Source organism: Pinus tabuliformis, chromosome 8 (assembly GCF_031772625.1).
Source record: "Pinus tabuliformis cultivar Carrire ecotype Pingquan chromosome 8, CPIR1, whole genome shotgun sequence".
Taxonomy (NCBI): Eukaryota; Viridiplantae; Streptophyta; class Pinopsida; order Pinales; family Pinaceae; genus Pinus; species Pinus tabuliformis.
Window position 1 is genome coordinate 1,663,632,097 of NC_142294.1, and position 11,192 is coordinate 1,663,643,288.

The 11,192-nt window shown below is 34.1% G+C and overlaps 1 pseudogene across 1 annotated transcript; it reads left to right on the forward strand.

Moving 5' to 3' along the window:
- The first annotated feature begins 1,075 nt into the window (after window positions 1-1,075).
- LOC149242568 (E3 ubiquitin-protein ligase RGLG5 pseudogene) lies at window positions 1,076-3,674 on the forward strand (annotated as a pseudogene). Its single transcript, XR_016246010.1, has 4 exons — window positions 1,076-1,199; window positions 2,260-2,588; window positions 3,168-3,252; window positions 3,523-3,674. The product of XR_016246010.1 is annotated as an E3 ubiquitin-protein ligase RGLG5 pseudogene (transcript).
- Window positions 3,675-11,192: the final 7,518 nt, after the last annotated feature.

The window sequence follows — 11,192 nt, forward strand, 5'->3', positions numbered from 1 at the left end:
CAAAAAGTGTCAAATGCATAATTTACATAACATATTTTATAATAAAAAAGTCACATGGATGAAATCAAAATGAATTAAATCAAGTTGTATCTAAATTCTAAAATCATAATTTACCATGCACTAAAAGACTATATAGCCACAGAGATGATGATTGGTAAATCTAAGTAACAAAAAAATAAATCATAAAAGTTAATTCAATTTGCAATCACTCCTCGTCTCTAAGAAAATAATTCAACCATGCCAATTCACCAATACACATTATTAGTCCCTGCCCGGACTATAGCGTTCGATCGAACGTTTGACCGCCTATTAATCCATCCGTTGACCGTTTTTTTTTATGTTTTCTTGTGTTTTAACCAAAGTTTAATCGTAGCAATTTTGTTCACTTAAATTTTATCCAAAGTTTTAACTCTGAAAGCGCATTGTACCTCTTATTGCAGGCTTCACGTGGCCCGATGCAAGAAAATTGTGGCAATACTATTTTAACCAAAGTTCTGTCATTTTATATACCATGTCATTTTATATACCATTTCCAATTTGTATTTTATCCAAAGTCTGGAAAATTATGGTGACAAACATGAAACTTAGGTGCATGCAAAGTTTATTATATAACTTCCACCTCTCACACAGCTGGCTACCACTGTCTGCCACCGTCTGCCACCTCTCAAGTAGCTCGCTACCACATTAAGGTACCTTCCTAATTTCTGAAGGAAAGGTGATTCTGTAAGCCAAATTGATCGACACAATTTCCATTGCTTATCTCTAGTTTCCACCGTCTTCAATCAAAACTTCATGCTCGAAATGAGTTTCCTTCCTTCCCACTTTCCCTCATCTCCATTTCCAGGATCTGCCCGAGAAATTAAGTAAACGACCGCAATATTTAACTGTAACTTGGAAGAATTCCCGCTTCTGCGACTATCTTGGTCCCAGCCACTTTCCGGGTTGTTTCGATCTGTTCCGTGAGCGCACTTGGCTTTAGGAAGCTTCATATGTGCTGGCTTTAGGTAAATTTGGTTGAATAAATCAACTCTTCGGCTTTAGATTGAGGAAACTTAGTTTTACACGCAAAAAACTCGCTATATTATCTTGTTATTTTAGTTGTAGAGGAAAGTTCCAGTTTACATCGCAAGGAAAGGAACCGTTGATATTTAAAGGAATTGCGAAAAATTTACTGTGTTAGAGCGAGGAGTCATTCTTTTGTGAGCTTTTAAACTTTTACGAACTGGTCTTATTCAAAATAGTGCTGATCGGACTTTCTTGTTTTCTGTTTTTAAAGTCTGAATGAAATTATATACATATGATAAAATTGTAAAGTTTGCGAAAAAAAATGTTGTTTGTGGGTCTTCCATGCCCTCCATGCCGTCAAATTTGAAGTTCATTGTAAGTTTCCTGAATTTTTCAAGATGGTAAACGTTTTCGGCGAGGGATTATTTTATGTTGTTTCCGAGCTCCTACTGTCTTAGCCCTTTGTGAAGTGTATATCTGATGTAAATTGCATTATAGCGTGGATTCTCGATTTTGAAAGAGACTTTCTAAGGCATTGAACCGGGAATCATAACAAGAGCTTCACTGCAACTCTGCTTACTTTGTATATCAGTGGAAGGGTTTGGACGGAGAAAGTTCTCTTCCGCTGCCTTCAGAGCGTAATATTCTAGAAGGTAGGCTCTCAGAAGTTGCCTTGGTGGAATTTTCAATCTTGAGCAGGGTTCTGTGCTTCTGTTTTGAGCGGATTTGCCTTCTGTGTATTTTTAAATATTAGAAATCCGAGGATTTGTTACAAAACATCATCCTGAACGCACGAGGCCTCTTGCATCGAGTGTTAATGGGATTTGCATGCTATCTGTAAATGTGCTAAGTTGTACTTACAACCTGGTATATATCACCGCATTTTGTTTTCCTAATTTTGTTTCTTTTTCATTGGTATGAGATCGGCGAGAAATGGTGGGATTTTCTGTTATCAATTTGTTTTTAGTAGCAAGGCCGGGTTTTGCAGCAAACTTTTGTCCTTTACTTCCAAAGCTTGATCCACTTCTTATTATATATATATATGTTTAAAAGCTACAATGTTTAGCTTGGCAAGTCTTAAAGATATTTTTTCTTCACAAGATCAAAAAGTTTCAAATAAGTTGTATTTAATTTGGTTAATGAACATGTCTAAAAACTGTTTCTCCAGGAACCGTTTTCTTTATGTTGCAATTTTAATGTCAATATTCTAATTTATTATGTTGGTAATCCTTTTATAATGTTGCCATTTTTCAGATCCAATTTCCTGGGATTCTGTTTATGTTTTCTGAGGCAAGTTTATCTTCAATTCATTAGAGTTTGTGGAGAATATTATGTGCCATACCTGCGAAACCTTGCAAAAACTCAAAATCTAGGCAATGGGAGGCAGACATTCAAAAAGTATTCGCCCGAGGCGTTACAGTTCTTCTTCGTATGGCCCTTCACCAGCATGGGATTCTTCATCTTATGGTCCTTCACCAGCAGTTCCATCGGAAACTTATGCACAACCAACACAACCAGCGACTAAACAGAAGTTGCAAAGGAGATACTCCCGAATCGCTGACAATTACAATTCACTTGATGAGGTATTCTTACTCTCCTCGGTTTTTGCATACCATATATGTTGTTAAAAATTAAGTGTTTACTACTTTTCACTTTGGTTTTTGGATGCCATACATGTTAAAAATTAAGGGTTTACTATACATTTTCAGGATGGGTTGTTGTCATTTCTTTGTGATGGATTTGAAGTCATATGGTTTTTTCTTATTATTAATCAGATATGTGCCTTAGATTATATAACTTATTCGTTTCACCGGTTTTCATATTTCTTAAAGCTTAGTAAACATTTAAATCCAGTGGAATACTTAATTTGAATTGAAAAATAATGCTCATTGTTGAGATCATATTCAGTAGTATTAATTCAAGACAATTAAGTAATTTATTTAGGTCAACAAACAACGCAACAATTTTGGTCAAAGGTTTAGTCAGATTGTAATGCTCTAAAGAACTGGCTTTGCATGGGTTTCGATGTACCTGATTATGATATTTGAGTAATTAGCTTGTATTATCGCATGTATTTCAGTGTGAATTGGCTTGATAAGTTATGGTTATAAGCGCTATGGGGAGAATTCTCTGATTTGTTTCTATTTTTATCTTTTTTGTAGGTGACTGCAGCTCTTGCACAAGCTGGCCTCGAATCTTCCAATTTGATTGTAGGGATTGACTTCACTAAGAGCAATGAGTGGACAGGTAAGTTCTATTATCCATGATCCTGAAGTTTTTAATGTCATAATTTTCATGCAAGTTAAAATTTTAAAATAGCCAATCTGCCTCTATCTAAATGTGGCCCGCTATGTTTATTTGCTCAAGAACTGTTAGTGTGTTTCTGTAGGCAGCTCATATATATTGAATACAACTTCAATCAGTTTTTTAGTTTAAGTTGATAATTCTGCAGGCTTTTTACTTTTCAATCCAAATCAAATTAAAGTCACCACTTCAACATTTTGTTATGGATTTTAGGTGCAAGGTCTTTTAATCGCCGAAGCTTGCACCACATTGGAGACACTCCAAACCCTTATGAACAAGCGATTTCGATAATTGGGAGGACCTTATCTGTATTTGACGAAGACAACTTGATCCCTTGTTTTGCTTTTGGGGATGGCAAGTTTTGATCTCTATTTCAATTGAAAATCTTGTTTGAATTTGGCTCAATTTATTTTTCTTATGTTGGTTAACATGAATTCATAACATATGCAGCAATATGGTTATTGCTAATAACGTGTTGTTTCTTTCACAGCTTTGACACATGATCAAAGTGTGTTTAGTTTCTATCCAGATGATAGGTTATGCAATGGATTTGAAGAAGCATTGAGACGCTACAGGGAGATAGTCCCACATCTTCGACTGGCTGGTTGGTTAATGAAACTTTGACATTCCACCTGAAGATATGAAGATTAATTACCTTTAGCATTATAAGCCTTAAGCTAGGAAAGAGTGTCTGACTGGTTTACTTGATATGTGTATATGTTGCGTATGTCCTGTGTTTTCTTATACATTTCTTGTATGTTCTTTTCTTATTTAGGGCCAACATCTTTTGCCCCAATTATTGAAGCAGCAATCCGTATTGTGGAACAGAGTGGTGGGCAGTACCATGTTCTCTTGATAATTGCAGATGGACAGGTTGCAAATCTTCTCTATATGGATTGGTTATTAAAATGAATTGTTAGTTTTGATGAAGGGACTGCCTTGTCTGTTGTCTGTTTAGTCAAAAAATTTAGCATTTCTTGATTTATTTATACCACATACCTTGAGAGCAATGGGTGTTATTATTGTTTTACAGGCATTGTTGTTGCATCTGTACAGTGAGCAAAGTTTTGATCCTTATTTTGAATCTTAATGAGAGTCTTCAAGTCCTCTTAGGCACAATTTTTTTTTATGGTCATTAGTATTGTTTTGGTTCTAAACATAAACTTTTGTGAATTGTCATTATGGCCTTTGTTGTTGTGTAAAGTTTTACATTTTCATCGTTGGTTGGATCTATACAAACTAGCAATCTTCAATTCCTCTTCGGTACAAGATTTCTGCACTATTTATAATATATATATTGAGCATGGTTGTTCATGTTGTTTGTGCATTAAGTGTGGTTTTCCTTAATCATGAATCATGATCATAACCTTCCTTGATGCTGCACAGTTTGTTGTTTTTTTTATCATGACAAAAAGTAGAATCTTCAAATCCAACGGACCTGCGGATGGTTACACTTTTAAAAAAAACATTTGGTTCCATCTCTATTTCGTGGGTTAAATATTTAAATCATATGAGAGAAAGCGAGTAAGCATAAATCATATAATGTTTAAACCATAAGTTTGGCAATGCGCCTGATGAACATAATATTTATTGTATAATAATAATGCCACGACAAGCTTAAGCCTTAAAGTACGATTTTTCTTCTGCTTATACAATCGACAAATGACACCAACGACAAACAGTTAAGAAAGGTGAAACAACGGCTTGCTTGTTCTGAAACTGCTGGTTCTAGGCTTCTTTTCTACATGTCTTGATTATTCTATGTCTTGCTTATTCTAAGAGTTTGCATTGTGGTTGTGGCAGACCCCGGCAGGGACTACCGCCACGGCAGTGGCTCTCTTGTTAGACTATAACTTTAAGAAACATACATGCCTAAACTCCATAAATACGAAATTGTGTTCAATAAAAACTATAAAAATTATTTTCTTCAACTAATATAATAATTAAAAAGTTGTTAAAACCTTCTTTATTTTACTATTAAGAAATCTAAACATTTTTTTTTAATGTAAAATAAAAATGATTAATTATTTAAAAAAACAATATTATAAAAAATTTCTTGAACTAATAAAATACAATATAATTTCTATTTCATTATTTACCAATATTTACTCATATTAATTTCTATTCACATGGAAAATAATTTGCACCTTTTTATTCCAAACAACCTAAAAAGCTTTTGACGAGTAATGGCAATTTTTATCGTAGTTGCTAATAACATGGTATAGTCAAAGTATAAGGGTTTACATTCTTGTACAAGGAATTTTTTTTTTTTTTCAAAATTATAGTGAGCTCCGGAGGTTTCTCTCCAAGCTTTTTGAGCATAGGAATAAAATCTTAAATCAAAATAGATAATTTGTTTCTTTAGGTCCGATAAACCATTATTTGGTCTCAGTAGACGTTAACCATCATCATCATTATCATCATATATATATATATATATATATATATATATATATATATATATTTTTTTTTAATTAATTTTTTAAGTTTACTAAAATTTATTAATCATTTAAGATTCACAAAATTTATTAATCATTTAAGATTTATAGATTTGTATTTATCTTTAAAAAAAACATTCTATATTTTATTGAATAATGATTATAATTTACAATGTTGATTAAGTCATTTATAAAAATGTTAATTATATTTATATAATTTTAATTATTTTTTATTCATGAATTATTTTTTCAAGATATTGATCTATGTGTTGAAAAAAAAAAAAAAACTGAAAATTAGTCCCCTCCATTCATACTCAAAAGCTTTTCAAATCCACATTCTACCACCATGTAGCTTCCATGTTCGACCTTAAGACCTTAATCAGTGAAAAGGTTGTTACAAGCCACCTTCAAATGAACTCCTGTGTTTTCGCTATCCACGAGTATTGCTTCTATAAACTTTTTGCCGTTTTCTATAATATTTGGATTTTTTTTTTCTTAATTAAGAAATTGATTAATGATATCATGAGCTCTTTAGAAAATAAAACTTTTATATTTTATAAATTATTTTCTTAAATAATGATTATGATAATTATTTTTCTCCTAGGAAAAAATCGTAATTTTCATTATCAAATTACATGTTGTATTACTTGCATTATAAATGTGCAAAATATCAGAAATGGGTCAAGCCAATACATACATAAATGACATAAATATATACAAGTAGTTATCATAAAAAACTGATCTAATAGTTCAAAACATAAAATAAACAAATATGCTTATAGCCGCCGAATAATCATGGCAAATCATTCGGAATCATCCCCATCCTGTTCTATGAAAGGCCGATGGAAGTATTGATAAACATCCTAATCTCGGTGTTCTTGAATTAACCACTGACCCCTGTGTTGTTGCGCGGCCTCCTTGGAAAGAACGTTAGAGATCGAATTCCTTTCCCTGTATATATGCAAGCATACAATAAAATCAAAATGTGATTTTAGAGTGATGACTTCATCTAGTAAACCCTTGAGTGTGTGCACATGACAATGAGATGCATAGTTGATCCAATTGATAACAAGTTTTGAGTCCCCAAAGATTTGAATCCTGTTGCAGTTTTTCTCAAGTGAAAAAATGAGAAGGTGTCTGAGACTGTTGAGTTCAGAATAATTGTTGGTGCCTCTCCCCAATCCCATTTTGAGCTTGTAATAATGTGATCCTATAATGTAAAGTATTGCTCCCCCTCCACATTCGTTGTCTTGTGCTGACCCATCAAAATATGCCCAAGGGAAAGTATGATCAATTACTTCAGGACAAATGACTCGGATGGGTTTTTTATTCTAGTTCCTCGGGGATCAAGTGATATAATGCAAAAATGTGATTGCAAGTCATTGTCCAATGAAAGGGTGCATCCTGGAATATGGATCGATTCCTAACCAACCATATACCCCAGCAGACTAGCAGAGGGAGATTCCTAATTTTCTATGATGTTGCAGAATTCCACCAAATTTGCCAAGCATTTGTGAGATGAGTCCCATTCCATCTGATCTTGATATTAAGGGAGAGATAAATCTGTTGCCACACCTGACATGTCACTGGGTAGTGTAGGAAGAGATGATCAATTTCTTCAGCCTAGTCCTTGCAAAGACAACATCAAGATGGACCATGAAATGCACGACGATTGAGATTATCATCAGTAGGCACTATGTTTGATAATATGCACCACATGAACAGTCGTGCTTTATGTGGTGCCTTTAGCTTCCAGAGAGGTCGCCACCACCAATCCACCCCCATAGGTTCCTGTTCTGATATAAGAAAAGTGTATCCATCCCAGGGAGTGTAGCGGTCATGAGGTGTTGTAGCCCATATGATTTCATCCTCCCGGTCAGTAATCCTAATATGTGACTCTTCTAGTGCCCCAATGAATGTGTTCCAATCCAATCTCCACCTCTCTGATAACTTGAGGTCCCTTGCAGATAACCATCCCTGTGAGAGCCAAGAATTTTTCCTTCCATCTGCAATATGTGAGCGATGAGTGATATCTTCCAGTTCAAGTACTTGTCTGAACTCTAGTGGTAAGATATGTGCATTTCCACATCTCGGCCAAGCATCAATGCCAAGTCGAACCAGTTCACCATTTCCAACTCACCATGTCAATCCTCATTTGATGACATATATGGAGTGTGTGATAGCTTTCCATATAATCGAGGAACCAATGATATCCCAGTTCAGCCTACGAATCCATTCCATTACTGATAGAGGGTATATATATTTGTAATAAATGACCACTTTCCATAAGATATCAGATGTAATTATCTGCCACCCCATCTTTGCTGCAAGCACCATTGTGAATATGTTCAGATCCTTTATACCCCATCCTTCCCATTTTTTTTGTTTTCCAATTCTCTCCCATTTTACCCATGCGAATGTTGGTGCAGGGCTACACCCGCACCCATACCCACAGATTTCATAAGAGTGCCTAACACAGTTGTCCCAGGCAATAGACTCACAAAGGAGTCAAACTTCATAGTTATATATGGTTAAGGCCCTTCACCACTAGTTCCTTTGAATCAGAACCCAATCACCTACCATTATCTCCTATCGGAACTCTATCCGCTCTTATAACCTTCATATGAGACTTAATGAAGCCTTTTCTTCAAGGAAAATTTTAAGAACCCCCCCTAAATTTACATGTATAATAAATGGGAGAATCTCCATGGTATATAGGAAAAATGGAAGGTGATTTTATCAATAATATGATATGTATATATAATTTTTTGGCGAATCTCTCACCAGACATGGCGAATATTTTACTCAATTATAAAATCTTGTGTTTATTGAATACACAAATGAAATCATTGCATTTCTTTAAAATATCTTTTCAAATCAAAATTACCAAAATTACATATCGATAACCTAGTGGGTGTAGGATGAAATTCACCCGTGCCATTCACAGAAAGCATGAGAAAAAACCTAATACTATATATAAAACCAAGAAAAATTCAAATTCATCACTTCTAGGGACCTCGTAACCACCCTGCCAATACACAAGTATGTTCCTGTTTGCAATTAGAAAAATTACCCAAATTACAATATGTTTACTCCAACATATGTTGGAAAGTTATAGAAGGATGACTAGTGCAATCAATCCATTCCTTTTAGCCCTGGATTTGTTTCAGTTTAAAACAGAAGTATACAAATATACTTGTCCAATGTCTATGCTTTAACCATTCACCTTAAGATGTTTTTACAATATAATTTCCTAAGTCTATTTAATATCTTCATTATCATAAAAACCAACCTATATCCATCTTAATTCCACATCTACCACTCTTAGGGGGATGAAATCTATTTATCCCTCTGAGCACTTGGTAGACCCAGAATTAAGATGGATCTAAGATGATAGAATTTCCCCTTTAAATAGTCTATGCTCACATGAATACCATGGTATTACCATGGGTCAATACCATGGGTTATCATAAACCTGGAGCTTAAAAATTACTATTAGTAATTTATAAAATTAATAAAATTAATAGTTGATTTTTATTTTATTTTTTTTTTAACCAAGCTAAAATGTTTAACATACATTAAATTACAACATCCATTTTTACTCTTGATCGGATCAAATATTTTTTCACTCTATGTTAGTTTGCATATCACGATATTTGATACCTCTCGGGGGTTAGTAGATCCAGAGTAAAGATGGATCTATGTTGGTTTAATTCCCCCATTTAAATAGGCTACATTCCGGGTCAATACCATGTGCCATTTTGGTGAATACCATGGGTCAATACCATGTGCCATTTTTATTTTTATTAATACTAATATTAGGGTTAATAATGTTTTTTTCATGGTATTAATAACAATCTAGTCCATGGTATTTGTCCCATAGTATTTTGCCCATAGGTTGCACCTAAATATAAGACATTTTTTGAGTGTTCGTAAATATAAGGTGACTTATGGAGTAAATATAAAAAAATGTTTTATTTGTTTACCATACCTCTCGTTTATTTATATTTTTATTAATTTACCATACCTCTTTTACAAATATGGTATTTGGCCCATAAGATTCACTTAAATAAAACCACTTTCTTGAGCCTTCATAACTAGAACGAGGGTTATGGACTAAATATAAAAAGAGGTTTTATTTATTCACCATGCGTATAGTTTATTTATATTTTTATTTATTTACCATACCTTTTGAGTAAGTATAAAAAGACATTTTATTTATTTACCATACCTCCACTTTACTTATATTTTTATTTGTTTACACCCTTGCATGTATATAAGGTGACTTATGGAGTAAATATAAAAAATGTTTTATTTATTTACCATACCTCTCATTTATTTATATTTTTATTAACTTACCATACCTCTTTTATAAATGATAGGATTCACTTAAATAAAACCTATTCTGGAAAATAGGCGAATGGATTCACTTAAATAAAACCTATTCTTGAAAATGGGCGAATGGAAGGTTGTAACTCCTAATTTCAAGGGCTAAATTTACCTTTTTTACCCTCTCCCTTAAAATAAGGTGGGCTATTTGAGGTGATTTGTAAAAATGTACTATGATACAAAATATTCGCCCACTAAAAATTTAAAACCCCTTAATTTCGCCAAAGGGCCAACATTCGCCCCTAAAATTTTCTATGATTTTCTTCATATCCCTCCATCGTTAGACATATATATATATAGTCCTCTCAACCTTCGGCTAATACATATTTAACACATAAAATCATTCTATATGCGTAAATACCTTTACAAAGGAAACTTACGCAAATATACTCTTTTCCGCTTTACGTACGGCTTCGGCACAGATTTCGAGGCTAAACCTCATCGCAATTGCTATCGGCTATATTCCACAGCCACATATATATATATATATATATATATATATATATATATATATATATATATATGTCTTCCATTTCCCGATATGCGATTTCCCTACAACCCGGGAAATACACGATTGATGCTTTATTCTTCGCTATCCTGTTTACAAAGGAAAGCACCCCAAAACATATATATCATACTTCAAATCCATTGAACCCGCGTCTATAAATGCGTCGGGTCCACTACCCATCGGCCCTTTGTATTGTCGCAAGTCTTCTCCATACGTCGATTCCGATATCCCGATACCTCTGATTCACTTTGTCGCTATCGGCGATTGGCCCTTGCTTAATCCACTGTCGCCAGTGCTCATCGATCTAGATCTTGATCTGACGGTCCTCATTTCATCGGCAATCGCTCATCGCTATAACTTATTGACTCGCTCCGAAGACTTTAAAAGGCTTTCCGCCGCTGCGATTTAATCTCAACCGTTGATCTTAATGATCCAACGGCTGCTGAGCATCCATCCTTCACTTTTCCACTCGGCTCTCTATACTTAGTTTTTCTGCGTTTCCTTCAATTTCTTCTTTGTAGTTCGGCTTCTTCAAAGGTTCTACTTTC